Below are 27,944 nucleotides of genomic sequence, written 5' to 3' on the forward strand. Positions count from 1 at the left end.
AAAGAAGAAAAAAATGGTTAATTATCACTGTGTATCATCACCACCAGATATAGGTACCCTTGCATATAGGTATAAATGCCACATGAGAATATTCACGTCTGCCAAAAGATTAGAATGTGTTCACATTTTATTTAAATGATAAAAACTCTTCACTGAACAGATCAGTTGGAGCTGAAAATTTGTTTAACATAACCTGGACAGTAGCTGCAATTAGTTCCTGAAAGTTCCTAATCATTTAGAAGTGGTAAGTGTTATTTTAGTTTATTGTTATTATATCTGTAATAAACATGTTTAATCAGTTTAATTGAGGTCTGGAGCTGGCATGTCAGTTAACTGCTAGTAGTCTGTTGTTATTTATGTATTATGGTCATTTTATTTATTTTCTTTTGTTACATCTTTTGACATCAGACTCGGACTTCTCTTGAACTGAATTTTAATGTGCATATTGTTATTCTTTTACTTTTCTACATTGGCTAGAGGTATAGGGGGAGGGTTGAGATCTCATAAACATGTTTAACCCCGCCGCAATTTTGCACCTGTCCCAAGTCAGGAGCCTCTGGCCTTTGTTAGTCATGTATGATTTTAAATTTTAGTTTCTTGTGTATAATTCGGAGTTTAGTATGACATCCATTATCACTGTACTATTATGCATATTTTAGGGGCCAGCTGAAGGACACCTACGGGTGCGGGAATTCTCGCTACATTGAAGACCCATTGGTTGCTTTCGGCTGTTGTTTGCTCTATGGTCGGGTGGTTGTCGCTTTGACATATTCACCATTTCCTTTTTCAATTTTATTTGTTGCACTATGATTTTTGCCTTTGTCTCAATAGCAGCTAACTTTTTGTATATATTGTACATGTACATGCAAGTCGTCAAAACATCAACCCAAAAATGTAAGATCTGTAAGTTTGCTTTCGCAATTTTTTTGTTCTTCCCATGCCGGGATTCTAACCTATGTTACTGAGATATTGTGACACCAAATCTGTACAATTTTTAAACACCAGAGAAGAGCAGATGATTTTAACACTTTTGTGTAATCCAGCATTATATAAGATGTTTTTGTGTCTAATCATGCTAATGTTATAGTGCAGTTTGAGCACTCAAAAACATATTCATTATGTCAACTGGTTGTGTTTGGTTGCTGTCTGCCATATTAAATGGATTTCCTTTTTTTTTGTTTTTTGCTTAAATTTGTCTATTAGCTTTCTCTTTTGAAATTAAAAGAAAACAGTTCACAAATTAGGTGTGCTGGGCTTATTTTAATTAACCTTCGTCAGAAACATACAAACAAAAATTTGACAGCAAATGATGTAGATACCATTATCTTGGGACTTAATAAGCCCATGTATAACGATCTTTAAATTAAGGCTTTTGCTTATTGTTGAAGACTTCAGGTGACCTGTACTTGTTTACATCAGTGCCCTATTATGCAGGGATAGTAGTTGTCTCAATTGCAATCATTCCATGTATCCTTGCTTTTGTATCATTTAAAGACTTCAATTCTTAAATCATTTAAGTTAACACATTTTAATTTCAAAACATTCAACAGATATTTCCAAATAACAAATTTTGTAAACAACAGATATAATTGGTAACTGGTAATTATTTTACAGTCAATATGTTTTTATATTTATCAAGAGGCATCATAATCATGTTCATTAAATTCTTTCCTTGTCAGACTGTTACTGATCTCAAAACCAGTGAAAATTGCAAGTAGCTTTTAGTTTCTAGTAGTGCTATTTTGATAAGATGTGTAATTTTTCGTCATTTCTTTTGATGTTCTGTCATAATCAGTCAGACTATTTCACCAAGATGTTTTCAAATTCTCCTAGTACTTCAAAGTGCTCTTTTTTCAATAATAATCTGAAATACACAAAATCAACAGGTTAGTAACTTCATAATGTACAAACTTTAACATGTCAGATTAATATGATTAAGAAAATGATGTGCAGCGCAGCCTTGTTATTTGACTGACCAGTTGGTGCATGTTTGGACACAATATTCAAGCATGATAGACTGTCTGTATTTGAATTTTGATCAGAATTATGAGAAAAAAAAATCCCCCTCCCCCAATTTTTTTCAACCCCCTTTCAGTAATTACCCCAAAACTTAATCCCAGCCTTTGTGGTATGGTACTTTGCAGTACAATTTTAAAGAAATCCATACACCTAAACACAAAATATTGTCTGGAAATTAGAAAAATGATTGTTTTTGACCCCCTATTTCCTGAACGTTTGAGGCAATTACCCCTTTAAACAATTCCAGTCTACCCTTTGTGATATGGAACCTTGAAGAACAATTTCAGAGAGATTAGTACACTGGCACACAAGTTAATGTCTGGAAACTACAAAAATGCTTCTTTTTTGCCCCTAATTTCTAAACTGTTGGTACCATCACCCCAAAAATCAACCCAACCTTCCTTTTTGGTATTAAACCTTGTGTAAAATTTCATGGATATCCATTCGCTTAAACTATATAATTATCCGGAAACCATATGTGTCGACATACATCGCTAACAACAACATCATACCATAATATGACTCAATTTTATTCTTCGAACTTATAAAGATCAGGATGCTGTTAATTACTTTTTAATTGTTTAACATTTTACAATGGGGGGCTTTTATTTATAGCTTATTACAATATATATGGTAATTATTTTTGATAAAGGCTGAAAGCAAACCACTGAACTGTCATTGTTCATAAAGATAGTTTTCATGGGCAATCTTAGCACATCTCTTCATTTTTACATGATGATCATTTTGAAAATCAGTCATTGTTATTTGTGGAAACCCTTCTTGGAATTTAGTGAAACTTGAATATATAAGCATAACCATTTTTATGATAAAAAATTTCAAAATATTTTCATTTCCTGTATCTACATGATCTAATTAATAAAGGATTTTAGTATTTTTGCAGTTAACATTAATCTGTAGCTTCTTTCTAGGGTTTAATATAAAACCAAGAGTGCACACGCTGAAATGTCTCGCCTTCTTTTGTAGTCCTTAAAATAAAGCTTTATTACAATTGAAACATAACCTTAACATTAACCAAAAAAACTAAAAATTGACCACTAAATCATGAAAATGAGGCCAAGGACAGGCAAGGTGAGATCAACCATACAAGGCACACATCTATACAGCTAATAATTCTTCCATACAACTAATATATTTCCATACACCTAATATAGTTATTATAGCAGTAGACTTATTGCATATAGTATTAGATAAAAAGACAAAAACTCAAAAACTTAACTTTGACCACTGACCATGAAAATGAGGTCAAGGGCAGATGACACATACCAGCTAGAAATGTACACCTAACAATCATTCTGTTATTATTTCCATACACCAAATATATTAGACCTATTGCAAATAGTATATGAAAAACAGAAAAAAACCCACAAAAACTCAACTATAATCACTGAACCATGGAAATGAGGTCAAGGTCAGAAGACACCTGCCAGTTGGACATGTACACCTTACAGTCCTCCATACACCAAATATACTAGACATATTGCTTTTAGTATCTGAGATATGGACTTGACAGTCAAGTTGACCACCAAAACTTAACCTAGTTCACTGATCCATGAAAGGAGGTCGAGGTCAAGTGAAAACTGTATGACAGCTATGAGGACCTTGCAAGGTACTCACATACCAAATATAGTTATCCTATTACTTATATTAAGAGAGAATTTCACTTTACAAACCAGATGCTCCGCAGGGCACAGCTTTATAGGACCACAGAGGTTGAACCCTGAACAGTTGGGGCAAGTATGGACACAACATTTAAGCTTGATACAGCTCTGAATTTGGATTGTGATTAAATAGTTGACACAAGATAGGTTTCTGACACAGAATGAATGTGGTCTAAGAACTTACACTTAATAAACTGTTATCACAGAGATATGTATCCCTTTTTTGTAATTTTGATTATGCAATGTTGAAATTAAATAGCAATATTTTAACATGTAAGTTATGCAAATATTCATGTAATTTTGATTATGCAAAGTTGAAATTAAATAGCAATATTTTAACATGTAAGTTATGCAAATATTCATGTAATTTTGATAATGCAATGTTGAAATTAAATAGCAATATTTTAACATGTAAGTTATGCAAATATTCAAAGTCTATGAACAATGACTGAAGGTACATAGCTAAACAATCTCCATGGAATGAGATGTGCCAATGATAAATATAATACAACTGCATACCAATTACCATTGACTCATAATAAGTATCTCCCTTTAAACGAACCTAAACACAAACATTAACTTTTAAACTATGTAAAAGTTTCAAAGTCAATGAACCATGATCAGGGGTGGGGCTATATAATCTCCATGAAAACAACACTTTCAAATGACAATAAATGTGCATACCAAATATCATTGACTTAACATTAGCAGTTCATCTTAAACTGATATTATCACACACTAATACATGTAAACTAAGCAAAAGTTTTAAAGTCAATAGACCATGACTGAGGGGACAGGGCCAAATATTCTCCATGGAAATGAGATGTGCTAATGTTTATAAAACTGAACACCAATTAACATTGGCCTACCACTAATGGTTCCCCTTGAACTGAACTTATCACAAACTTATACATATGATTCTAATGATATCTAGTTTTATACAAGTATCTTCATTAACATTAACACCACTAAGGGTCAATTATAGATGGTCCCTCAAAATATGACGTCATAGAAAAAACTGTTGATTGCACCCTAAATACACGGTAAGATTTGACATATATACAAGAACCAAAATAATTCATTTTTTGATGAAATCAAACAAAGTTTAAATTTGGACCCTTTGGCTTTGGACCCTCATTCCTTAACTGTTTGGGACCAAAACTCCCAAAATCAATAACAACCTTCCTTTTGTGGTCATAAACTTTGTGTTAAAATTTCATAGATTTCTATTCACTTATACTATTAAAGTTATTGTGCAAAAACCAAGAAAAATGCTTATTTGGGCCCTTTTTGGCCCCTAACTCCTAATCTGTTGGGACCAAAACTCCCAAAATCAATTTGAAACTTCCTTTTCTAGTCTTTAACCTTGTGTTTAAATTTCATAGGTTTCTATTTACTTCTACTAGTTATAGTGTAAAAAAAAACGAATGTCTTCGGATGACAACGACAACGACGCCAACCTCATACCAATATACGACCAAAATTTTGAATTTTTGCAGTGTAAAAATCTTAACTTTTTTTCAAGTAGACACTCAACCATGAAAATTAGGTCAAGGACATTAGACATGTGACGGAGAGAAACTTGGTAACCTGAGGCATTTTGGTATATATTCAAAGTATGAAGCATCCGGCCAGGTCTTCATCCTTCTAAAATATAAAGCTTTTAAGAATTCAGCTAACTCCGCTGCTGGCCCCCAGAACATTATATATATGTCGAGCTTTCTGCAACAAAAGTTGCAGGCTCGACAATAAGATGATATGGTATAATAGTCTATTTTCACATTATCAACTTTTGACTCGGATTCTATGTTTTTTTCAACAGGTTTTAATACCTTCTCTGTGGTAAGACATCTTGGTACTCTGTCACTTCAAACACCCGAAAGAAATAAATTCAAAAATATAAATGGTGCAATTTTGGCGGAAGGTTTACTGTTTTCTGATGATTTAGTCATGTATAGAAAACATAATGGCATATGCATTAAACAGTTAACTTCCCTCAAATTTGTTCTGATTAAAGTGGGTACATGTAAATAGGAAATTTGTCTATTGCCAATGACACAATATCCACCTTGAATGACATAGACATCAAATAACTGATACCATGGATACTGTGTCATACTTTCACAGATTTCTATGAAACTTTGCAGATGCTTTTATGATTGCATTTTTAGTTGTGCTAATGTTGATGGTATGTTTTAATATACATGTACTGCCCACTTTAAACAAATTTTATTGTTTCACATACAGTTATTACCATCTTACCCAATACATCGTTGATGCATACTCGAGGTACATGTATTAATACAAATATAAACATTACTTTAAATTTATGTTTACCTTCATTTGATATCCTTAATCTTCAGTCAAACTTTCCGACTCCTCAACCATTTTTTTGTCAACAGAGGAAATTTACCTCCTTTATCTACAATAAAATCCTAATTAAAACTAGACCGTACAAAAAACTCTGTGGCTAATTTATTAAATAATTAGGAGTTGACTGACAATTTCAACCATTCATGATACTTATTTGATGATCTTTTCTTGTTGATCATTTTTGCGACTTAAACTAAAATTTCTCTCCATCTATATGTTATTTGTTTAGATGACATCAAGTGATGGCTATAATCATTCATTTATAGGTCTAGGTTAGCTTTTAAGGGCATACAATACAGTTACAGAGGAGGTTACGTGACGTTGCTAATGCAAAATGTTATTTTCGCGACATCAAACTTTAACATACCAGAGAAAAATGCATTTTTCGACTGATTTTTATCATTCAAACTGAATTTATTTGAAAACGAGTTCATGGAACCCCATTTTTCAAAACAGCAATTTGTTTGACTTTCAATTTGCAGGGAGATCATGTGACCCAAATTTTATAAAACTGTAAATAAAGGATTTTTTTTTATTTTGATAAACATAAAGCCAAAATTGACATATCTTTCCTCAATTCATGAACATTTGACAAATACGAGTTATTTCGGAATAAAAAATGCAAAATTTTTTAGGATACTTAAAAAATACAGAAATTACCGATTATTTAAAGTCATAAGAAACCTCAAATTAAAAAAAAATATGCATATGTTTTTTATAACTAAATGGTTAGTTTTCATTAAACAACTCATGTACATATACTTTTTTCTGATGAAAATTCTTTAATTTGTCCACATTTAGAAGAAGAGTACTTTTTTTAATTGCTTGCTGCCAGCAAGCAATTTGCCGACATATTTTCAGTATGCATAGTGACCCGAGCGTAACCCTCCTCGTAAAAATCCGGTGACCACAATACGCATGGATCTGTCATTGAAATAAACAAATATCTGATTATACATGTTAAACACGTGCTCAATACCCATGCTTTTTGTGATTTGTTTACTATAAGGTGACAATCGGTTAAACTCGGCTTCAAATCACGGCATTTAATGAGCAGCCATATTTGTTCAATCATAACAAACAGAAAGAGAAAAAAATTGGCGATTCTATGATATATTTGCAAAAATAATGATAAAATCCTGCACATAGGAGAAATCAAATTTAAACTATTCTACGTATTACAAAGGAAGAAACAAATAGGCTAGGGATACCTGACGAGGATAAGCCTAGGTCAACATGACCATAACCGAAACACCTTTTTTCAATACAGACACAATAATTATTAAACTACAAACATGCAATTGTGTATTTCTAGAAAAATACGAAAACAAATGCTGAAAAAATATATTAAATAATCGGAAATATATATTTATAATCTTTAATTATTCTAGTTGTATGTACATAGAAAATTGAATTAAAAACGAAGGATTTTGATAAGATATACTGGATTGGTCCTGGACCCGATTGATTTTAAAAAATTTTTAGAAAGAAGAAAATACGGCCACATATCTGAATTTTGAGCAAATATACAAAATTTCGACCTCATTTTTCTCAAAAAGTAGCACATGAAGGTATATTTTTTATTACAAATTTGATTTAATCAGGTAAAAAATAGCCTATATGCAAATTTTCACGAACTTGTAAATACAGGATCAAAACTGTACGGTATGCCCTTAAGAGAAATTCAGGCCATTGTGTAAGGACAAGGACAAAATATTGATTATTAGAACATGCTTTCAGTAACTGCTATAAATCTCAGATGTGTATTTCATGAGTTTTTGTTTTAGGATTTTTTATTGTGCTTTGACTTTGTATTGATCTTAGAATTAAGCCCTTTTCAAATGATTTTTATAGTTTGCTAGTTGAAATGTTGCACCACTGTCATAGGTTAGAAGGAGGGTTTCGTGCCAGCAACTATTTTTAATGTTTTACAAACTCCATGTGTCTGTCTCAATTCAGGAGCTTGTAATTCAGTAGTTTGTTGCTGTATATCATAACAGTTTATCGTTCAATGTTTTGTTAATAAATCAGGCCCTAAGTTGTTCATTGGTAATTTCAAGTCCTTGACGTTGTATAGCTCATTGTTGAAGGATGTACAGTTACCTATGGTTGTTAATTTTTGTCTCACTGGTCTCTCATGGAGAGTTGTTTCATTTACAATCATACCACATCTTCTTATTTTTACAAAACATTTAAATAAGTATACTTCACCTTAGAAGCAGCAAACAAAATGGTACAGTCCAAGTTCCTTTTCTCTTTGTTTCTTCAACATCATTTGTATGAATGTATCTGCAACATCTACAAGGAAAAATTGTTTCTGTAAAAATGATAAACGTACTTAAATCTTGTACTTAATAAAAAAAAAATGGGGTCACCGTTCACAACCTGCCTTTGAAAGAAGCATACATTTTTGTAAAAGTACCTTTTTTCTGCTGAACTAATAGCAGAAATAGAGGTAATACCGAAATAAGAGAACTTAATTACAGAAATCGCTCAAATTTTACAATAGTTAAGTTTAAGAACAGCTTAATTGAAAATAATAATAAAAATAAAGGTCAGAGATGAGTTCCAAAAATGGCATTTTTATACCAAAGGGAGATAATTTTGAGCAATTTTAATGATGATCTACATTTTACAATTCATCTGAGGCCATAAAAAAATGATTTTTTTAAATTATTTTTGTACCATATGATAAAGTAACAACTACTTAAGGTAACAAATAAAAGGAGTATAGGTAAGGTTCCGATTTTGGCCTCAAATTTCAAATTCATCTAACGAAAGATTTTGGACACTTTTTAAACTCTTAACTGTCTATTTCAATTGATTCAATTAGTTAATGTGAAAGATTTTGACTGACTTAGTCATTAAAAACGCTCAGATTCAAGCTTTCGTATGAAAAATCTATTGAATTTGCCAAAAAATGTAACTTTTCTGATGGTTTTTTGTCAAAAAATGAAAGTGGCCGCATCTGTGTTCATCCTCAACCTTTACATGTATATATGTATATATATATTATGTATTATCATTAAATACAATTAAAGAACCTTAGTGAGCACACTCACATACCCCACGTCCCCACATTGTCATTGGAGAAATTAAATTAGTGTAAGAAAAAAAAATTGAATAAGAAAAATTAATTTCCTGCCAATATGCACATCTAAATAGTATGTCCTTATTATCTACAAAATTTCATGAAATTCTGTTGTGTGGTTTCAGAGGAGTTGAGATGACAAACTGTTGCAGTAGTACATTAAAGTAAATAAGTTCAAAGGGGCGTAACTCCTAGAAAAAAAATTGAATCGCAATTTCCCGTCAATATGCACAACTACATAGTATGTCCTTATTATCTGAAAAGGTTTCATGAAATTCTGATGCATGGTTTGAAAGGAGTTGTGATGACAAGAAACAGGACTGACGGATGGACGAACAGGTCAAAAATATTATACCCTCCGCAACTCGTTGCATGGGGTATAATTAACATTTTAATATTATATATGAACACGAATAATTACAATATCATAATGTAAGGAGGAAATTTACACTTTCATTTAAGACAGAAACCGTCTAAAATTTACCAAAATATCTAAAATTTTGAAGATTTCAGTAATTTAGCATAACTTAATGATGCTAGTACCTGATATATGCATTGTATTGTCAAAAACATCCTATATTTATTTAGCAGAAGCATGCTACTTTCCAATAAATAGCGTAAGGATTACATTTTCACAATTTTGTAAAACTGCTATATTTTGGGGCCAAAAAGGGGTCTTACTGAATCTACTCCTTTGTAATGAAAAAATAAATGTTTATTTTTCTCTTAAATTTTTATACATGTACCCTCGAGCCTCCTTATTGTAACTTATAGTAGTTTCTGGTTTTATCATTGTTGAAGGCCACACAGTGACCTAAAGTTGTTAATTTCTAATGTAATTGTGTCTATTGTGTGCATTTTAAATGCATAAATTGTTTTATATGTATATTATTTTAAAACTTCTCTGTAACCTTTTTACTTGCATGGTTTTATGAGAATAAACTATCTTATCTTATCTAGAGACTAGATTTGTCTCATTGGCAATCATACAGTATACCATATTTTCTTTTTAATTTGTTGACTTAATATTCTGAATATTTCAACACCTATTCACATATTTTTAAACTAGAAATCAATGGTGGATCTAGAAATTTTCATAAGAGGGGGCCCTTTTACTGCCTAAGAGGGAGTCCCTACTCGAGTCATTCCCTATACAATCAACTAAATTTTTCTAACAAAAGGTGTTGTCAGACCGGGCCCCCTGATTCTGCCTATCTAGAAACATAATAGTGAGTTGTCTCATTGGCAATCATACAGTGTACCACATTTTCTTTTTAATTTGTTGACTTAATATATTTCTTAATATTTTCAACACCTATTCACATATTTTTAAACTAGAAAACAATGGCGGATCTAGAAATTTTCATAAGAGGGGGCCCAAAGACTGCCTAAGAGGGGGTCCCCACTTCAGTCTTTTCCCCTAACATTATGATATTGTAAAGTCAATTGTAAAATACTGGTATAGATTTAAAAATCTTACAACTGAATTCAGTCTATTGAAAGATGCTTATAAATGCAGCCAAGAGCTTCACAAATCTAACATAAATTCTTCTGCCAGTTCTCATTTGCTAGTAGAAAAAGTTTTTGAAATTAAACAAGAAGTAAAACATTTCGGACAATATAAATTTTTGAACATATCTAGCAAAATAATTCACACTAAATATATTAGAAATTGGTATGCTAGCCAAAATAAAGCTTCTGATAGAAAACTGTATAATAATGTGAAATTTAAGCTACAGTCATGCTTCAATGATTCCCTATATATAAACAGTGGCGGATCCAAAAATTTTCATAAGTGGGGCCCACTGATTGACCTAAGAGGGGGCCGCTCCAGTCACGCTTCAGTGATTTCCTGTATAAGCAACCAAATTTTTCCAAAAACTAGAGGCTCTAAAGAGCCTGTGTCGCTCACCTTGGTCTAAGTAAATATTAAACAAAGGACGCAGATTGATTCATGACAAAATTGTGTTTTGGTGATGCTGATGTGTTTGAACATCTTAATTTACTGAACATTCTAGCTGCTTACAATTATCTCTATCTATAATTAACTTGGCCCAGTATTTTCAGAGGAGAAGATTTTTGTAAAACATTACTAAGTTTTACGAAAAATGGTTAAAAATTGACTACAAAGGGCAATAACTCCTAAATGGGTCAACTGACCATTTCAGTCATGTTGACTTATTTGTAAATCTTACTTTGCTGAACATTATTGCTGTTTACAGTTTATCTCTATCTATAATAATATTCAAGATAATAACCAAAAACAGCAAAATTTCCTTAAAATTACTAATTCAGGGGCAGCAACCAAACAATGGGTTGTCCGATTCATCTGAAAATTTCAAGGCAGATAGATCTTTACCTGATGAACAATTTAACACCATGTAAGATTGCTCTAAATGCTTTGATTTTTGAGTTATATGCCAAAAACTGCATTTTACCCCTATGTTCTATTTTTAGCCATTGCGGCCATCTTGGTTGGTTGGGCGGGTCACTGGACACAATTTTTAAACTAGATACCCCAATGATGATTGTGGCCAAGTTTGGTTTAATTTGGCCCAGCAGTTTCAGAGGAGAAGATTTTTGTAAAACATAACTAAGATTTACGAAAAATGGTAAAAAATTGACTATAAAGGGCAATAACTCCTAAACGGGTCAACTGACCATTTCAGTCATGTTGACTTATTTGTAAATCTTACTTTGCTGAACACTATTGCTGTTTACAGTTTATCTCTATCTATAATAATATTCAAGATAATAACCAAAAAACAGCAAAATTTCCTTAAAATTACTAATTCAGGGGCAGCAACCCAACAATGGGTTGTCTGATTCATCTGAAAATTTCAAGGCAGATAGTTCTTGACCTGATTAACAATTTTACCCCATGTCAGATTTGCTCTAAATGCTTTGGTTTTTGAGTTATAAGCCAAGGATCCGACTATGCATTGGGAACATGTGTACATGTATTAAATATACTGGTCCCAGCTGACACCTTATATGTATAGGAAGTGCCCCCTCCCAAGATTCCTGTTTATTCAATTCAATTCAATATTTTATTGGAAAGAGCTCAATAGAGGCGTGATCCAAATACAGATAATTAATAATATTAAAACAACACACAAATGAAATAAAGATTCATGGAACAAGTCAAGCCAATTCTATGTATACAAATACATTATAAACTGATATTGATACCATAGACTTATATTTCAGTATTATTCTAGATTTTCATATATTTACTTAAAACACACATGTATATGGACAAACTACTGTCAAGGATTATTATCTGATGAAACGGTATGGTGGTCTCTCAAATCAAGAGCTTCTTCAATATACATGTACATACAAATAGATTTTAATTCCTTTTCCGACATAGGATTTAACATTTTGGTAAGATTTTCATCCAAATTATTTAAATTTATATCATTAATTTTATATTTAGATCTAATTTTGTTATATTGCAGACATTCAATCAAGAAATGAATCTCATTTTCAATTTTTCCTGTGCAAAATCTCTCATTAGATGGTATTTTTGGTCTTGCATACCTCCCAGTTTCTATTGCTAATGAGTGTGCATTATTCTTATTATTAATTAAGTGAGTTTTTTTCAATTAACCCTTTCCTCCATTGAATTTTTTTTTTTTGCATACTTGATTCACATAGGATTTTTTTGATAAAATGCTGAACATATGCTTTAAAGTATTAAGGCATTGCGAAAAACAACTATTTCATCAAATAAATTTGAGTCGGATATATATATATTCCTATGATATTCCTTTTCATAATGGATACCAATTTTATTAAGTCAACTGCAGACACTTTGTAGTCAAAGTGTTTCAACTGAGGTACTTCAAAGGCGTCAAAAGGCGTCATTATTGAGTAAGGGCGGTGGCGTCAAAAGGCGTCATTATGGAGGAAAGGGTTAAAGGTATTTAGGAATATTAAAATTTAAATATTCTTGTTGTTTAAATTTTACTAAAAAATAAAAGTTTACCACAGTGTCCATCTTTTATTTTAGAAAGTTAAAATATAATTGTGTGCATTATTCTTATTATTAATAAGTGAGTTTTTTTCAATTAACCCTTTCCTCCATTGAATTTTTTTTTTTTGCATACTTGATTCACATAGGATTTTTTTGATAAAATGCTGAACATATGCTTTAAAGTATTAAGGCATTGCGAAAAACAACTATTTCATCTTCTAGTTTCTGTTTGAAATTACTATTACAATGCTTTTTAAAGGGTATTGCAATATATTTCATTAATTCAGATAGTTTATAAGACCATGAATTTTCTCTATTTGTGAGAGTTTTGTCCACTTCAAAAGGCTTAAGCAGCCTTGAAAATTTCATGCGGACCACCAGACTGTTCACCAATATTATTGAGACGCTCATAATATTTAAACATAAGTTGATAACATTTAATGCGAATGGGTAAAGTGCCTAATTCACACCGCACTGCTAGATTGGAAGACTTTCCATGAACCACAAGTATGTTTTTAAATATGGAGTTTTGTGTTTTGTCTAATGTACTTTTGTCTATAAATGCTTCAAAATTTGGTTTGAATTCTGATAACCATACTTCTGATCCATAAGTTAAAATAGGAGTTATCATTGAATTAAAAAGCTGGAGCCAAGTCTTAACAGACAAATTTTCACTATATATGTATGGTAGTTTTGACTTCAATGCAAAATATGCTGTTTTAGCTTTATCTGAGAGGCTTGACACTACTTGTATAAATTTTCCAGAGCTATGAAAATCAACTCCTAAGTATTTATAACAATCAACAATTTCAATTGCATTAGAACTGTAATAAAAGTAAACGTTTTTTTAATTTACTTTTAGTTTTAGAGAAAATTATAATTTTTGTTTTCTTAAGGTTCAAGTCCAGTTTCCATTCAGTACTATGTTTTTGTAAAGAATCAAGAGAGTTCTGGAGACCATCTGCATATTCCGATATCAATAATAAATCATCAGCATACAATAAATGGTTCACTTTTTGACCATTTAAATTTACTGCACTAGTTAAGTTTGTAACTAAGTATTTTTCTATGTCATCAACAAATATATTACTGTAAATTCAGAAATTATTGCGTGCATTTATTATTGCGATTTTGTCATTTTAGACTTAAATGCGATTTTAATTAAAATGATTTTGAGAAAAATCCTGTTTAATTCATATCAATGATTTTAAAATGCGAGTTAAAATTATTGCGTTTACAAGTCTGTCGCATATAATCAAAACCTCGCAATAATTTCTGAATTTACAGTAAATAAAGTTGGACTTAAACTGTCACCTTGTTTGACACCCTGATTATCAAGAAAAGGCTTGGTAAACATATTTTGATATTTACATGAATATAAGGTATTAGAGTACATGTCATGCAGTATATATTATAAAATTTGCCTTGTATTTCTTTATTTTGTAATTTTAAGAACAGAGCTGATCTCCAGACACTGTCAAAAGCCCTTTTAAAATCTACAAAACACACATATAGTTTCTTTTTACATTTAAACAAATATTTGTTTATTATTGTTTTTAAAATAAAGACATGATCTACAGTTCTGTAATTTTTTTCTAAAACCACCTTGATTTGAAAAAAATAAATTATGTGTTTCAAGAAAATCACTAAGTCGTTTTTGTAAAATGGATGTAAAGACTTTACCAAGACAGCTTGTTATGCTTATTAGATAGTAAGGAAAAACTCCTTAAAAAGTTTAGCAAATATCCAATTGTTAGGACATCTTATTTTTCACTATTATAGCCAACCAAATGAAAGTTTTCCACAGAGTCGTCTGCTCTTTACCAAGGTATTTAAACTTTTGCAAGTTTACCTGTTCCATTGAACCAATACAACAGGTATTGTTCTCAGTGTAGTTTATTCACTTGGACATTTAAATTTCTTCTAGGAGAAATCTATCACTCATTGATTAATTTGCCTGACCAAAAAAAATCTTCTTTGTAAATTGATTGAAATACATGTATAAACTCACATAAACTGCATGTGATACGGTATTTATTCAATATCAATGATATATATTCAATCTATTCAATGTAAGCACTATTTTAATTAAAAAAAGTTTATTTCTGATTTTTTTTAAGTACTGCATGCATTTATCATTGTTTATGTTTCAAAAAATCTGCATGTTTTTCATGGTTCTTCAGTTATAAAGAATACATTTATGAAGACCTTATCATTATCATTTAAGTTTTTATTTGTGAACAGACTTAAAATAGCAAATTTTAATAGGTAAAATGTTGAAATTTGATCAGAAATCAACTTTTAATTTTTAAATCAGTGTTTATATTAAACAAATTGAAAATGTGTTATTGATTGAATAAATACAACATTACATGCAGTTTTATAATTACTTATTTGTACATGTATTTCCATCATTGGCAGTTCAATTTTTTGTTCAGGTAAATTAATCAGTGACTGATAGATTTCTCTTGCAAAAAATTTAAAGGTCTGAGTGAATAAACTAAACAGAGAACAATACCTGTTGTATTTGTTAGATGGGACAATAGAACTTACAAAAGTTTAAATGGACAGGTAACTTGCAGGTGAATCTGTGGAAAACTAAAGTAGGTTTCGCAATAAAATTGTACAGAAAAACTAGAAAACAGAAATTAAAGGAATTTAGACGAAGTATAATGGATGAACTTGACAACCTTCATGAAAATAACCCTAATAAATACTGGAGTTTACTAAAGGATTTATCAAAAGATACAAAGAAATCTACATCTCCAGACTTTCCATGTAATACATGGTTTGACTATTTTAAAGAGCTAAATACATTTGTAAAAGCAAAATTAATGCAACCGATAACAATTTTATTAATCGATTTAAGCAATTGGAAAAGGAAAAAATATTCTCAGAACTTGACTTCCAAATTAGTGATAAAGAAATAATTACAGCTATAAAACAGCTATAAAACATTAAAAAATAAGAAGTCAAGTGGCTTTGACATGATCCTAAATGAAATGCTAAAATGTAGCCAGTCATTTCTATTAACAAGTTTTAAAAAATTATTTAATCATATTCTTTTAACTGGCTCCTTCCCTACTATGTGGGCAAAAGGATTTATAGTGCCAATATTCAAAAGTGGTTCTACTGATGACCCCTCAAATTATAGGGGTATAACCATTGGAAGTGCACTAGGAAAACTATTTGCAAAAATATTAAACATAAGGCTAGAGAATTTTTTATCAAAGAGAAATATAATATGTAAAGAACAGATTGGTTTTTGCAAGAAAAAAAGAACAAGTGACCATATGTTTGTTCTCAAAACATTAATAGAAAAATATACTCAAATGGGCCCTAAACTTCTCTTTTCTTGTTTTGTCGATTTCAAAAAGGCATTTGATACAGTTTGGCATATATGGGTCTCTTCTATAAACTAAGACAATATGGCATCAGTGATTTATATTATAATGTTATCAAAAGCATGTATAAAAAGACTGAGTTGAATGTGAGAATGAGCAAATCTCACATGACAGACTCCTTCTCATCTAATATAGGGGTTCGCCAAGGGGATAATCTCAGCCCTAATCTTTTTAAATTTCTCCAGAACTCTCTTGATTCTTTACAAAAATATAGTACTGAATGGAAACTGGACGTGAACCTTAAGAAAACAAAAATTATAATTTTCTCTAAAATTAAGGTAAATAAAGAAAACTTTTACTTTTATTACAGCTCTAATGCAATTGAAATTGTTGATTGTTATAAATACTTAGGAGTTGATTTTCATAGCTCTGGAAAATTTATACAGGCAGTGTCAAGCCTCTCAGATAAAGCTAAAAAAGCATATTTTGCATTGAAGTCAAAACTACCATATAGTGAAAATTTGTCTGTTAAGACTTGGCTCCAGCTTTTTAATTCAATGATAACTCCTATTTTAACTTATGGATCAGAAGTATGGATATCAGAATTCAAACCAAATTTTGAAGCATTAGACAAAAGTAAATTAGAAAAAACACAAAACTCCATATTTAAAAACATACTTGGGGTTCATGGAAAGTCTTCCAATCTAGCAGTGCGGTGTGAATTGGGCACTTTACCCATTTGCATTAAATGTTATCAACTTATGTTTAAATATTATGAGCGTCTCAGTAATATTGGTGAACGGTCTGGTGGTCCGCATGAAATTCTCAAAGCTGCTTTTGAAGTGGACAAAACTCTCACAAATAAAGAAAATTCATGGTCTTATAAACTATCTGAATTAATGAAATATATTGGAATATCCTTTAACAAGCATTGTAATATTAATTTCAAACAGAAACTAGAAGATTTCTACAAAAATAAAATTATTTTTGAACTTTCTAAGATAAAAGATGGAAACTGTGGTAAACTTTTATTTTTTAGTAAAATTTATATTAAATTTAAACAACAAGAATATTTAAATTTTAATATTCCTAAATACCTTAGAAAAAAACTCACTAAATTAAGAATAAGTGCACACTCATTAGCAATAGAAACTGGGAGGTATGCCAGACCAAAAATACCATCTAATGAGAGATTTTGTAAATTTTGCACAGAAAAAATTGAAAATGAGATTCATTTCTTGATTGAATGTCCACAATATAAAAACATTAGATCTAAATATAAAATAAATGATATTAATTCAAATAATTTGGATGAAAATTTTACCAAAATGTTAAATCCTATGTCTGAAAAGGAATTAAAATCTATTTGTATGTATATTGAAGAAGCTCTTGATTTGAGAGACCACCATACCGTTTCATCAGATAATAATCTTTTACAGTAGTTTGTGCATATACATATATATATATAAATATCTTGTATTGTGTGTTTTAAGTAAATATACGAAAATCTATAATAATACTGAAATATAAGTCTATGGTATCAATATCAGTCTATAATGTATTTGTATACATAGAATTGGCTCATGACTTGTTACATGAATCTTTATTTCATTTATATGTTGTTTTAATATTATAATTGTCTGTATTTGGATCACGCCTCTATTGTGCTCTTTCCAATAAAATATTGAATTGAATTAAATTATTCATTAATGACCTCCCTGAAATATTTGATAAAACTTGTGACCCAGTTCAACTTGATTCAATTCAGTTGAACTGCTTATTATATGCTGATGATGTAGTTTTGCTGTCTGAAACTGCAGAAGGCTTACACAATAGTTTAGATAAATTGTGTCTGTACTGTAATAAACGGGGATTAGAAATTAACCTTAAAAAAACAAAAAGTTTGGTTTTCAACTGTACAGGAAAAATAAATCATTCATCTTTTAAATTAAATAATTGTCCTATTGACAAAGCTAGACAGTATACATATTTAGGAATAAACTTGAGTGCCTCTGGAAGCTTTACAAAGGCTAAACATGATCTCTATAAAAGAGGACTAAAAGCTCTTTTTAAAATTTATAAAATATTTAAAGGTCATAAACCCAAAATTAAACTTTACTTCATATATTTGACCACACAGTTAAACCAATTTTAACTTATGGAAGTGAAATTTGGGGTGCTTTAGATTCAAAAAAGTTAACTGAAAAAGGAGATTGTTATTTAGAAAAATTATGTAAAGAACTGCAAATTGAATCAATTCATTCTAAAATATGTAAAAAAAAATGAGCTTGGGAGATATCCTTTTCGTACTTATAACGTTTAACAAGTACAGAGGACCAATTATTGTCTGAAGCTCTCCTTGTATCAAAATCCTTATCAAACCATAGTAAGAAAAGTTGGTTTAATTCTATAAATTCATTAGCAAAATATTAAGACATAGATTTATCACAAGTTTTTAATATGAAATCAAACTTGAAAAGATTTATTTTAAACAAACTTAAATTAAAGTATAATAAGTTGTGGTATTCATCTTTAAACAATGACAGAAAAATATGTCATTTGGAAATAAACTTAGAACATACAGACATTTTAAGAGAAATATATATTTTGAACCTTATTTGGCTATAGGTAATAGGAATCTGAGAATTCAGATGACAAAATTCAGAATTAATAATCATGATTTAGAAATAGAGAGAGGCAGATACAGGGGACTTCAGGCAATGGATAGAATTTGTTATCTTTGTAAAAAAGAAGTGGAAGATGAACTCCATTTTTTACTTAAATGTTCAATAAATCATCTTTGGAAAATGAGAGAGTTTCCATTATTTCCAACATAGTTAAAAGTTACAAAATCTTTCACAATTTAGACTATCAATCACAATTTATTTGGCTAATGTCCAATGAAGATAGTCACATTTTTAATCAAGTAAGCAATTTAATTAATAATTTAAATGTTGTTCGAAAACAACTATTAGAAACTTAGTGTACTTATATATTTTACTGTAAAAAGACAGAGGCATAATTTAGAAATTTAGATATTTATAAAGCTTCTCATTTTAAATGTAGGATCCTAAAAACACCAGGGGAAAACCCAGAATATCTAAATTTAGTTTCCTATATTCATTTTTTTATTTTAGGATCACTGTATTTGTCAAGTTGAAACATGATACATTTTATGAATGCACATTAGTGATCATTAGTGTGTCTTTCTTGTCTTTTCATTGTAATCATTGATTTAATTGTATTCAAATAATTGTAATCATTTTGTAATCATTGTACCAAATTTAACTTGTGATTATTCTGCCTGTAATGGGCGTCTTTAATTGACAATAAAATATATTTGATTTTGATTTATACCTCTATAGTTCCCACAATCAGATGCCATCATGGGTCACCAGATTTATAAATTGATGTCAACAGAGAAATGTTCCAAATTTTGGGGAATTATTAAAAAGTTTGGTCAAAAGTAAAACTAGAGTGTTTGACCACACCTTTAGAAATTCATTAATTATCAAATCAGGACCTCCAGATTTTCCCTTTTTTAACTTCTTAATACAGTCTTTGATTTCTTTACGTGTAATAGGGACATTAAGGGATGTATTAGAAAAGTTGTGATTTTTGTTCTCTATATTTTGATTTGTATCAGTTGTATCATTATTACTAGGATGAAATTTGAAAAAAGGCAGGACAAAATTTTTCATCCTAGCCTCCCCATAAAAATCAAATGGTAGCTCCATTTAGCTACCATTTGATTTTTATGGGGGGGGGGGGGGGGGGGGGCTAGGATGTAAATTTTGTCCTGCCTTTTTATTTTTCACTGTGTTCGGTCCTGCCAGAGACATATAATACATTGTATTATATGTCTCTGATCCTGCCTTTTTTTTTTTTTAGTTTATCCTGACTTTTTTACCAAAATTGTCTTATTTTTTTTGCAAGTGTGTCATCCTGCCCTGCCTATTTTTTCAAATTTTATCCTAGCCCCCCCCCCCCCCCCCCCCCTAAAATCAAATGACGGCTAAATATTATATATCAGGCCGAACGTTCCCGGAATCTTCCGTTGAGACACCCCCCCCCCCCCCCCCCCCCCTTTTTCCAAACGGGTATTTTAATGCGTGTTTCCTTAATGGCAGTTTTGAAAGAGAAATAATAGTAAGTGACTTTTTACCGAGAAAATTTAAGTTTTATGCATTTTACGTTTCAGATCTTATCAACACATCTTCATCTTCATCCTCAAGTTTCGTTTGCTCTGCCTTTACGGTCTCCTTTCGTACAGAAAAGTTAGGGCATATTACTACACGAATATTTATTATTAAAGTCGCAACGTCCCTAGAAAGATCAATAAAATACAAATGTGTATTGATATCATGGTTTGTTCTACAAAGAACGATGAAATGTCTTGTCATTCTAAATCAAATTAAAACTCGACAGCGGACTATTTTTATGTGCATTTAGAACTTTGTTGACAGATTGCGATTCGTGCTCGCGTCGTCTGTCAAAGATGATTTGCAAATATTCATACTAGAAGCAAGGAGATTGAAAATTATTACAACCAAAATCAACATTCAATTAAATAAAAAAGAGAGTTAAGGAATTTACGTGGTAAGATTTTAATAGAACAAGCGAAAAAAGGATCTGAAAATGCAGTTATATGAGGGGGAGGACAGGGGGGTACTCTTTTTCCTTCTCTCACCTCTTTTCTCCTTTCTCCTACCCCTCTTCTCCTAATTTTATTTTTTTTAATTTACCGGAAAAAAGAGAGATATTTTATTTCTTCATATTTTATTTTTTTCTTCATATTTTATTTTTTTCTCCAACTTCTCCTTTTTCCCAACCTTCCTCTCCTTTCTCCTACCCCCTTTCTCCCACCCCTTTCTCCTACCTCCTTTCTCCCTGTCTCCCTTAGAAAATCAGTCCATAGCTAGTAATTTATGTTTGTAACTTGTTTTCCTAGGAAAATATGTCACAAGACTTGTTTTTCTAATAGTTCTTTTGTATCATAAAATATATTTAAAATTGAAGATTTTTTTTTTATAGATAAGATTGGATAATAGAAGAAATTTTTTTCCAATAAAAATGAAGAATATTTCCTTAATAACCTAATTATTAAAAACATAAATATTCAGTTTCCTTTGCTTATAACATTTTTTATAATAAAAGACATGGACATTTTTTGTCCAAATAATTATGACGTCTTGATAGGCTATTATATTTTTTTTCTTTGACGCCTTACTTAGTTCGTCGAAAATAAGGCGTCAAAGAAAAAAAATATAATAGCCTTTCAAGCTGTCATAATTATTTGGACTAGGACATTTTTACCTAGGAATTCAATGCTAATGACATGGACATGATTTCCTAGGAAAATTAGTCTGGAGACAAATTTTATTTACAGCTAATTTCCTAATGCATGTAATGCAAAACTTTGGTTGGCTTGCCTTCTTTGTTTGTATAATTGTTTATACAAGCTTTGTTAATAAGATTGACATGATGGTCATCTTTATATAATATATATATAGGCATAGTTTAACCTGTATATTTAATATTTGAATTTAATTGGATATTATCCTAATGAGTGTACAGTTTAAATACAAAGCAAGCAAGCTAACTTAAGTCTTGCTCTACATGCTTTAGGAAATTAGCTGTAACAGATTGATACACAACTCTTTCGTTTTGTCTATAACAATGTTAAAAACATATTACATTCATATTCACTTTTAAAAATTAAAGGCAAAGACATTTAAACCTATGACTTCTAATGACATGGACATGACTTTGTGGGAAAATTAATAGTCTGGGGACATAAATTTTATCAAAAATTTAACTATGTGACTCTTAAAAATTACTAAAACATAAGATTTAAATTTGCAAATGCAAGTAATTGAATCTTTTATAGGATTTTATAGGACATGATTACCTAGGAAAATTTGGTTGGGGACATATATAACTAATATCGGACTAAATATATACTAGTAAATTTTGTAACCATGGACTTTTTATACTATATAGTAATATTTGTCCGCCCTGACATATTTTACCAGGACAAATTTATCACTCACACTTGTACTTGTTCGCCCTGGATCAATTTGCTCTGATTTTTTTTTATACTCCAGTGGCATAATGTTAATTATTTGAACATTACATGTTAAAGTTTGTTGAAAAATTTGCTGAATTTTTGTATTGCCACAACCAATTTATTATTTCCCCTATTTGCTTAGTCACTGTCATGATAGTAGAACACTGGAGTACAATGTATTAATTTATCTTCATTGCTATTTTTTAACAAAATAAATTGTTTTTTAATACAAGTATCAGAATATACAAAATGTAATTTTAAACGAACTTGTAAATCCTTGTATTTAATTCCTGTTTTCGTGATTTACAGTTCATACATCCATGACATCATTGTTTTTATTAATTCCAAGCTGACTACTAGCTTATAAATCAAAACAAAAAGTTTGTTTTTTTATTATTGATCCATCAAAAGACAATTATCACAAAAATCAGTGAGAATAATTTACATGTTATTGAACAATTAACTTTCCTAAAAACTTTTAAATATTTATGGGTTTTTTATAAATTTTAAGCTATACAATTCTTACTTGCATCTCTGAAATTTGCTTCTATGTGGTTTTGTTAGCAATTTCTGTACTGGTCTGCTAAAGGCTCAAATTGACATTTCACCCAATTTCACCATTTTCCCTCCAAAATTTGGGTTTTAAGGCAAAATTTTTATTTTTCCTTATTAGTGACCCTTGTATTTGCCAGGGACGCATACATGTATATATAAGTCCTTGTATTTGCTTAATATTTGAAGCTATATTTCAGCTTTGAACATTACAGATTTGGACCAGGTCACACCTGAGGTATCACAGACAGTTTTTATTTGATATATCCCATAAAAATATATCGGCACCTCTATTTTCCCTATCATTTCATTGAAAATGGTCCCTTTAACCATGTTAACATGCTTGTACCTATTTAAAGTAAAATTTTGAGCTTAAATGGTCTGGAACCCCTATTTTTTTCGACAAATTTGAGGTACTCTTTGTAAAGATTAAAATAATACGGCATTCTGATAGAGACTTTGAATAAGTCTGAGCCATCTTAACTGTGTAAAATCAAAAGTAGCAGCACGAAATAAAGTTAAAATGAATATGAGTCCCCTGTATTATATTTTAAACACCGCTTTTTTGATGATCAAGTAATTCCTAAATGAATACTGGAAAATAGCTGTAGAATGCTCTCGAACATAAAATTTACATCAAATATTAAAAAGCTTCATTTTAATCAACATAGAAATATGTTTAGAATTTGATGATTTATTGGGTATATATATATGATATTGCCTTCACTCAGTTATAAACTAGAAAAAAAGTAATGTTTAGCTCACCTAGCCCAAAGGGCCTACTGAGCTTTTCCCATCACTTTGCATCCGACGTTGTTAATTTTACAAAAGTCTTCTAGAACTCTGAAACTACTGGGCCAAATTAAACCAAACTTGGCCACAATCATCATTGTGGTATCTTGTTAAAAAAATATGTCAGATGACCCGGCCAACCAGCCAAGATGGCCACCATGGCTATAAATAGAACATAGGGGTAAAATACAGTTTTTGGCTTATAACTCAAAAACCAAAGCATTTAGAGCATATATCTGACAAGGGTATAATTGGTATAATTGTTTAACAGGTGAAGATCTATCTGACCTGAAATTTTCAGATGAATCAGACAACCCATTGTTGGGTTGCTGCCCCTGATTTAGTAATTTTAAGGAAATATTGCTGTTTTTGGTTTTTATCTTTAATATTATTATAGATAGAGATAAACTGTAAACAGCAATAATGTTCAGCAAAGAAAGATTTACAAATAAGTCAACATGACCGAAATGGTCAACAAGGTCAATTAATCCCCTATGGAGTTATTGTCCTTTATAGTCAATTTTTAACAATTTTCATAAAATTTGTAAATTTTTACTAACATTTTCCTCTAAAACTACTGGGTCAAGTTCATTATTTATAGAGATAATTTTAAGCAGCAAGAATGTTCAGTAAAGTAAGATGTACAAACACATCACCATCACCAAAACACAATTTTGTCATGAATCCATCTGCTTCCTTTGTTTAATATTCACATACATGTAGACCAAGGTGAGCGACACAGGTTCTTTAGAGCCTCTAGTTTAAAGTCTAGAATACCTTTTTATACAACCATAAAATTTTTGCAATCATATAATTATATTGGTATCACATCGTCTTTGTGGTCAGCTGAGCATCTTTCGAAGACAGATGGTTTCCAGATAATAACTTTAGAATAAGTGAATCATGTTAATAGAAATGAATAGAATTTTAACACAATGTTTAAAACAACAAAAGGAAGCTTGGGATTGATATTGGGGGTTATGGTCCCTAAGGTTTAGGATAAGGGGACCAAAACAAGCATTTATCTAGTTTCAGGACAATAAGTTGTGTATAAGTATTTCAATTCCTCTGAAATTGTACCACAATGTTAAATATTATAAGAAGAAGGTTGGAATTTATTTTTAGGGTTATGGAGCAAACAGTCATGAATGATGGGCCAAACACAAGGATTTTTGTAGTTTTAAGTTAATGACTTGTGTAAAAGTGTACATGTATGATCTTTCTAAAATTATACCCCAATGCTCTATACTACTATGGGATGGTTATGATTGGCTGAGGGTATAGATAAAACCATTTATGAATAAGGGGCAAAAAAGATGAAAAACAATCATTTTTCTGGTTAAAGGATAGTCAAGACAATTTGAAAGCTGTGTAAGGGAGGTAATCCAAAAGTTATATTTGAATTATTTCACACAACTTTTAAGGTGGTACCTAACACCACAGGGAGATAACTCTGTAAAGTCAGCTAAACGTTGTAATTACATTGTGTTGTTAAAGGGATATTAAGCTTTTCAATGATCAAAATGAGTGTTTGTCAAACTGCTATATAACCAGTGTAATTTTTCTGATAAAACGGTTTGTTCAAAAAAAATTTTTTTTTTATATTTTTGTCAAAGAGTCAAAGTAAATACTTTGTCAAAATTTTAAGAAAATTAAACGAGCCAAATTAATTTTAGTTCAAGTGTTGGGTACCACCTTAAAGATGTGATTTTGAAATTTACCAACATATATAACTTCAGTAAAAATCAGTTATTTGAAGTTATATATGATAACTTAAGTTTAATTAAAAAAAATGCCAATAGTTTTAGCATAAGTAAATATAAATCTTTGAAGTTTGAAACCACAAAAAGGAAGGTTTGGATTGATTTGGGGGTTAATTTATGGTCCCTTTGGTGTAGGAAAAAGGGGTATAAAAGGGGCCCAAATAATCAATTTTCTATTGTCCAGATAATAATTTGTAGTACAGTTTATAGAATTGCCTGAAGTTTCCACACCACAAAGGATAGTAAGGGTTGGAATATTGGAGTTATGACTCAATCTGTTTATGAATTAGGAGCAACAAAAGGGGAAAACAAGGGTTTCCTGGTTAATGGACAATTACTTTAGATTTGTTTCTTTTTGTTGGTGCCTTTTTTTGCTAGTTCTTTTATGAATTTTTATACTCTACCTACAATAGTAGAGAAGCATTATGTTTTCTAGTCTGTGTGTCCTTTCGTCTGTTTGTTTGTCTGTCCATCCATTCTTCCCACTTCAGTTTAATGTTTTTGGTCAAGATAGTTTTTGATGAAGCTGAAGTCCAATCAACTTGAAACTTAGTACAAATGTTCCTTATGATATGATCTTTCTTATTTTAAAACAAAATTAAAGACTTTTGACCCCATTTTTATGGTTCACTGAACATAGAAATTAAAAGTGTTCCCTCAGTTTCAGGTTAAAAATTTTTTAAGTCAAGGTTGTTTTTGATGAAGTTAAAGTCCAATCAATTTGAAACTTAGTACACATTTATCATTAAAAAAGCTGATTGTGTAGTTTCATATTAATTAAAATTTATTTACCTAATTTATAATTTCAGCTTTTCCATGCATTGTAAGATTTCCAGAATATAGAACATGTAGTTCCTGATAAAAAAAAACACCAAAAGATTGCTAAGATAAAACTGTTGAGTAACTATTTGTAATACAGAATGCATCAAGATGGTGGTATGCTACATATATAATATTGATACTATGACAGATGAGAAAAGAAACTGAAGACATAACCAAATGCTGAAGTCAGCAAAGGTATGATTATAACTGTTATTGATGTTTGAAGAAGTGTGTCATTATAGCATCTACAAATATTTCAATCAAACATGGTTCAGTACTTAAGACTAGTTTTAATTTAAAAGAATTAAATGGCTACTAACATCCATTGCTAATAACAGCTTATTAACCTCCTGTTAAAAAAAAGAGGGGTGAAATATACCATAGCAACATCCAAACTCATAATCGAAAATAAACTGACAACGCCATGGCTAAAAATGAAAAAGACAAACAGACAATTAATAGTACACTAGAAACAACATTAAAAACTAAAAACTGAGCCACACAAACCCCACCAAAACTGGGGGTGATCTCAGGGTCTCCAGAAGGGTAAGCAGATCCTGCTCCACATGTGGCACCCTTTGTGTTGCACATGTTATTACAATGTATATATATATAGTCTATTTCGGTAGGTCACATTCATGAAAAGGAAAGGGGATTGTAGGTACGAAGAAAGAAACATCCGATATCATCTGTGAAATGGTTTATCCATAATGGTCAACCAACTGTGATGATTGGGTAACCTGTATTATATTCAGGGGTGAATTCAGACATTCCTAAAGGGGGGTTCAAACTAAATGTCTCCATTCAAGTGCATTGATCGTCTCAAAAAAGGGGGGTTCCAACCACCGGAACCCTCTCCTTGGATCCACCACTGATATTTGAGAAATTGCCACAATACATTTTGTTGATATCAAATTAAAGTTGAGAAGCTACGGTAATCTATAAATGTTTATCTATTTTTCATTGTCTACTCTCATGTTGGAAGAAAAAATTAGTCATGTGTATATGTTTTAGGAACTAATTGTGGTATATTCTTCAGATTGAAACATGCAACAGAAAGTTCAATCATGACCATAAAGCAGGCAAGACATTTCAGTATGTACAATCTTGTAAAAATATGTCAAACTATGTCAAAGCATATTTTTTGTTTTGTTTTTTCAGATTAAGATATAAAGAGTAGATATTTTCCTGAAGATCTCATTTATGTCTCGAATGTGAAGGGAACAGAAGCTATCATGATGATTCTTTATAAAGAAAAGATACAGAAACACAAGCTCCTGTAGACACTTATAAAAAAGAAGATGTTTTTGCAATGAATATGTGTGAATGTGATAAATTATGGCAAATCAACATGGTCAATTAACAACAATATGTTCTACACATTTCCTAGATTTATAAGTTTCATAACATTTAGTTGAGGCAAACTTAAGTTAGATAACGGAAAACAAAACAAAAATGGC

General features: G+C 30.6%; 1 protein-coding gene and 2 long non-coding RNA genes across 4 annotated transcripts in view; 1 reads left to right on the plus strand and 2 right to left on the minus strand.

The window, feature by feature from the left end:
- LOC134726937 (uncharacterized) lies at positions 1-27,899 on the plus strand. Of its 2 annotated transcripts, none has more exons than XR_010108680.1 (3): positions 1-244; positions 26,472-26,679; positions 27,646-27,899. It is a non-coding gene; the product is annotated as an uncharacterized LOC134726937 (long non-coding RNA). The 2 variants fall into 2 exon arrangements; XR_010108681.1 differs by lacking the exon at positions 1-244 and adding an exon at positions 21,036-21,084.
- The window catches only part of LOC134726312 (polycystin family receptor for egg jelly-like), a 97,025-nt gene that overhangs the window by 43,844 nt on the left and 25,237 nt on the right, over positions 1-27,944 (minus strand). The window lies entirely within an intron of this gene.
- On the minus strand, positions 1,510-20,786 carry LOC134724858 (uncharacterized). The gene is made up of 4 exons (XR_010108498.1): positions 20,651-20,786; positions 8,283-8,369; positions 6,036-6,120; positions 1,510-1,864 (listed from the first exon to the last, which is right to left on the minus strand). It is a non-coding gene; the product is annotated as an uncharacterized LOC134724858 (long non-coding RNA).

This window comes from Mytilus trossulus, chromosome 7 (genome assembly GCF_036588685.1).
Source record: "Mytilus trossulus isolate FHL-02 chromosome 7, PNRI_Mtr1.1.1.hap1, whole genome shotgun sequence".
In the NCBI taxonomy this organism is placed as follows: domain Eukaryota; kingdom Metazoa; phylum Mollusca; class Bivalvia; order Mytilida; family Mytilidae; genus Mytilus; species Mytilus trossulus.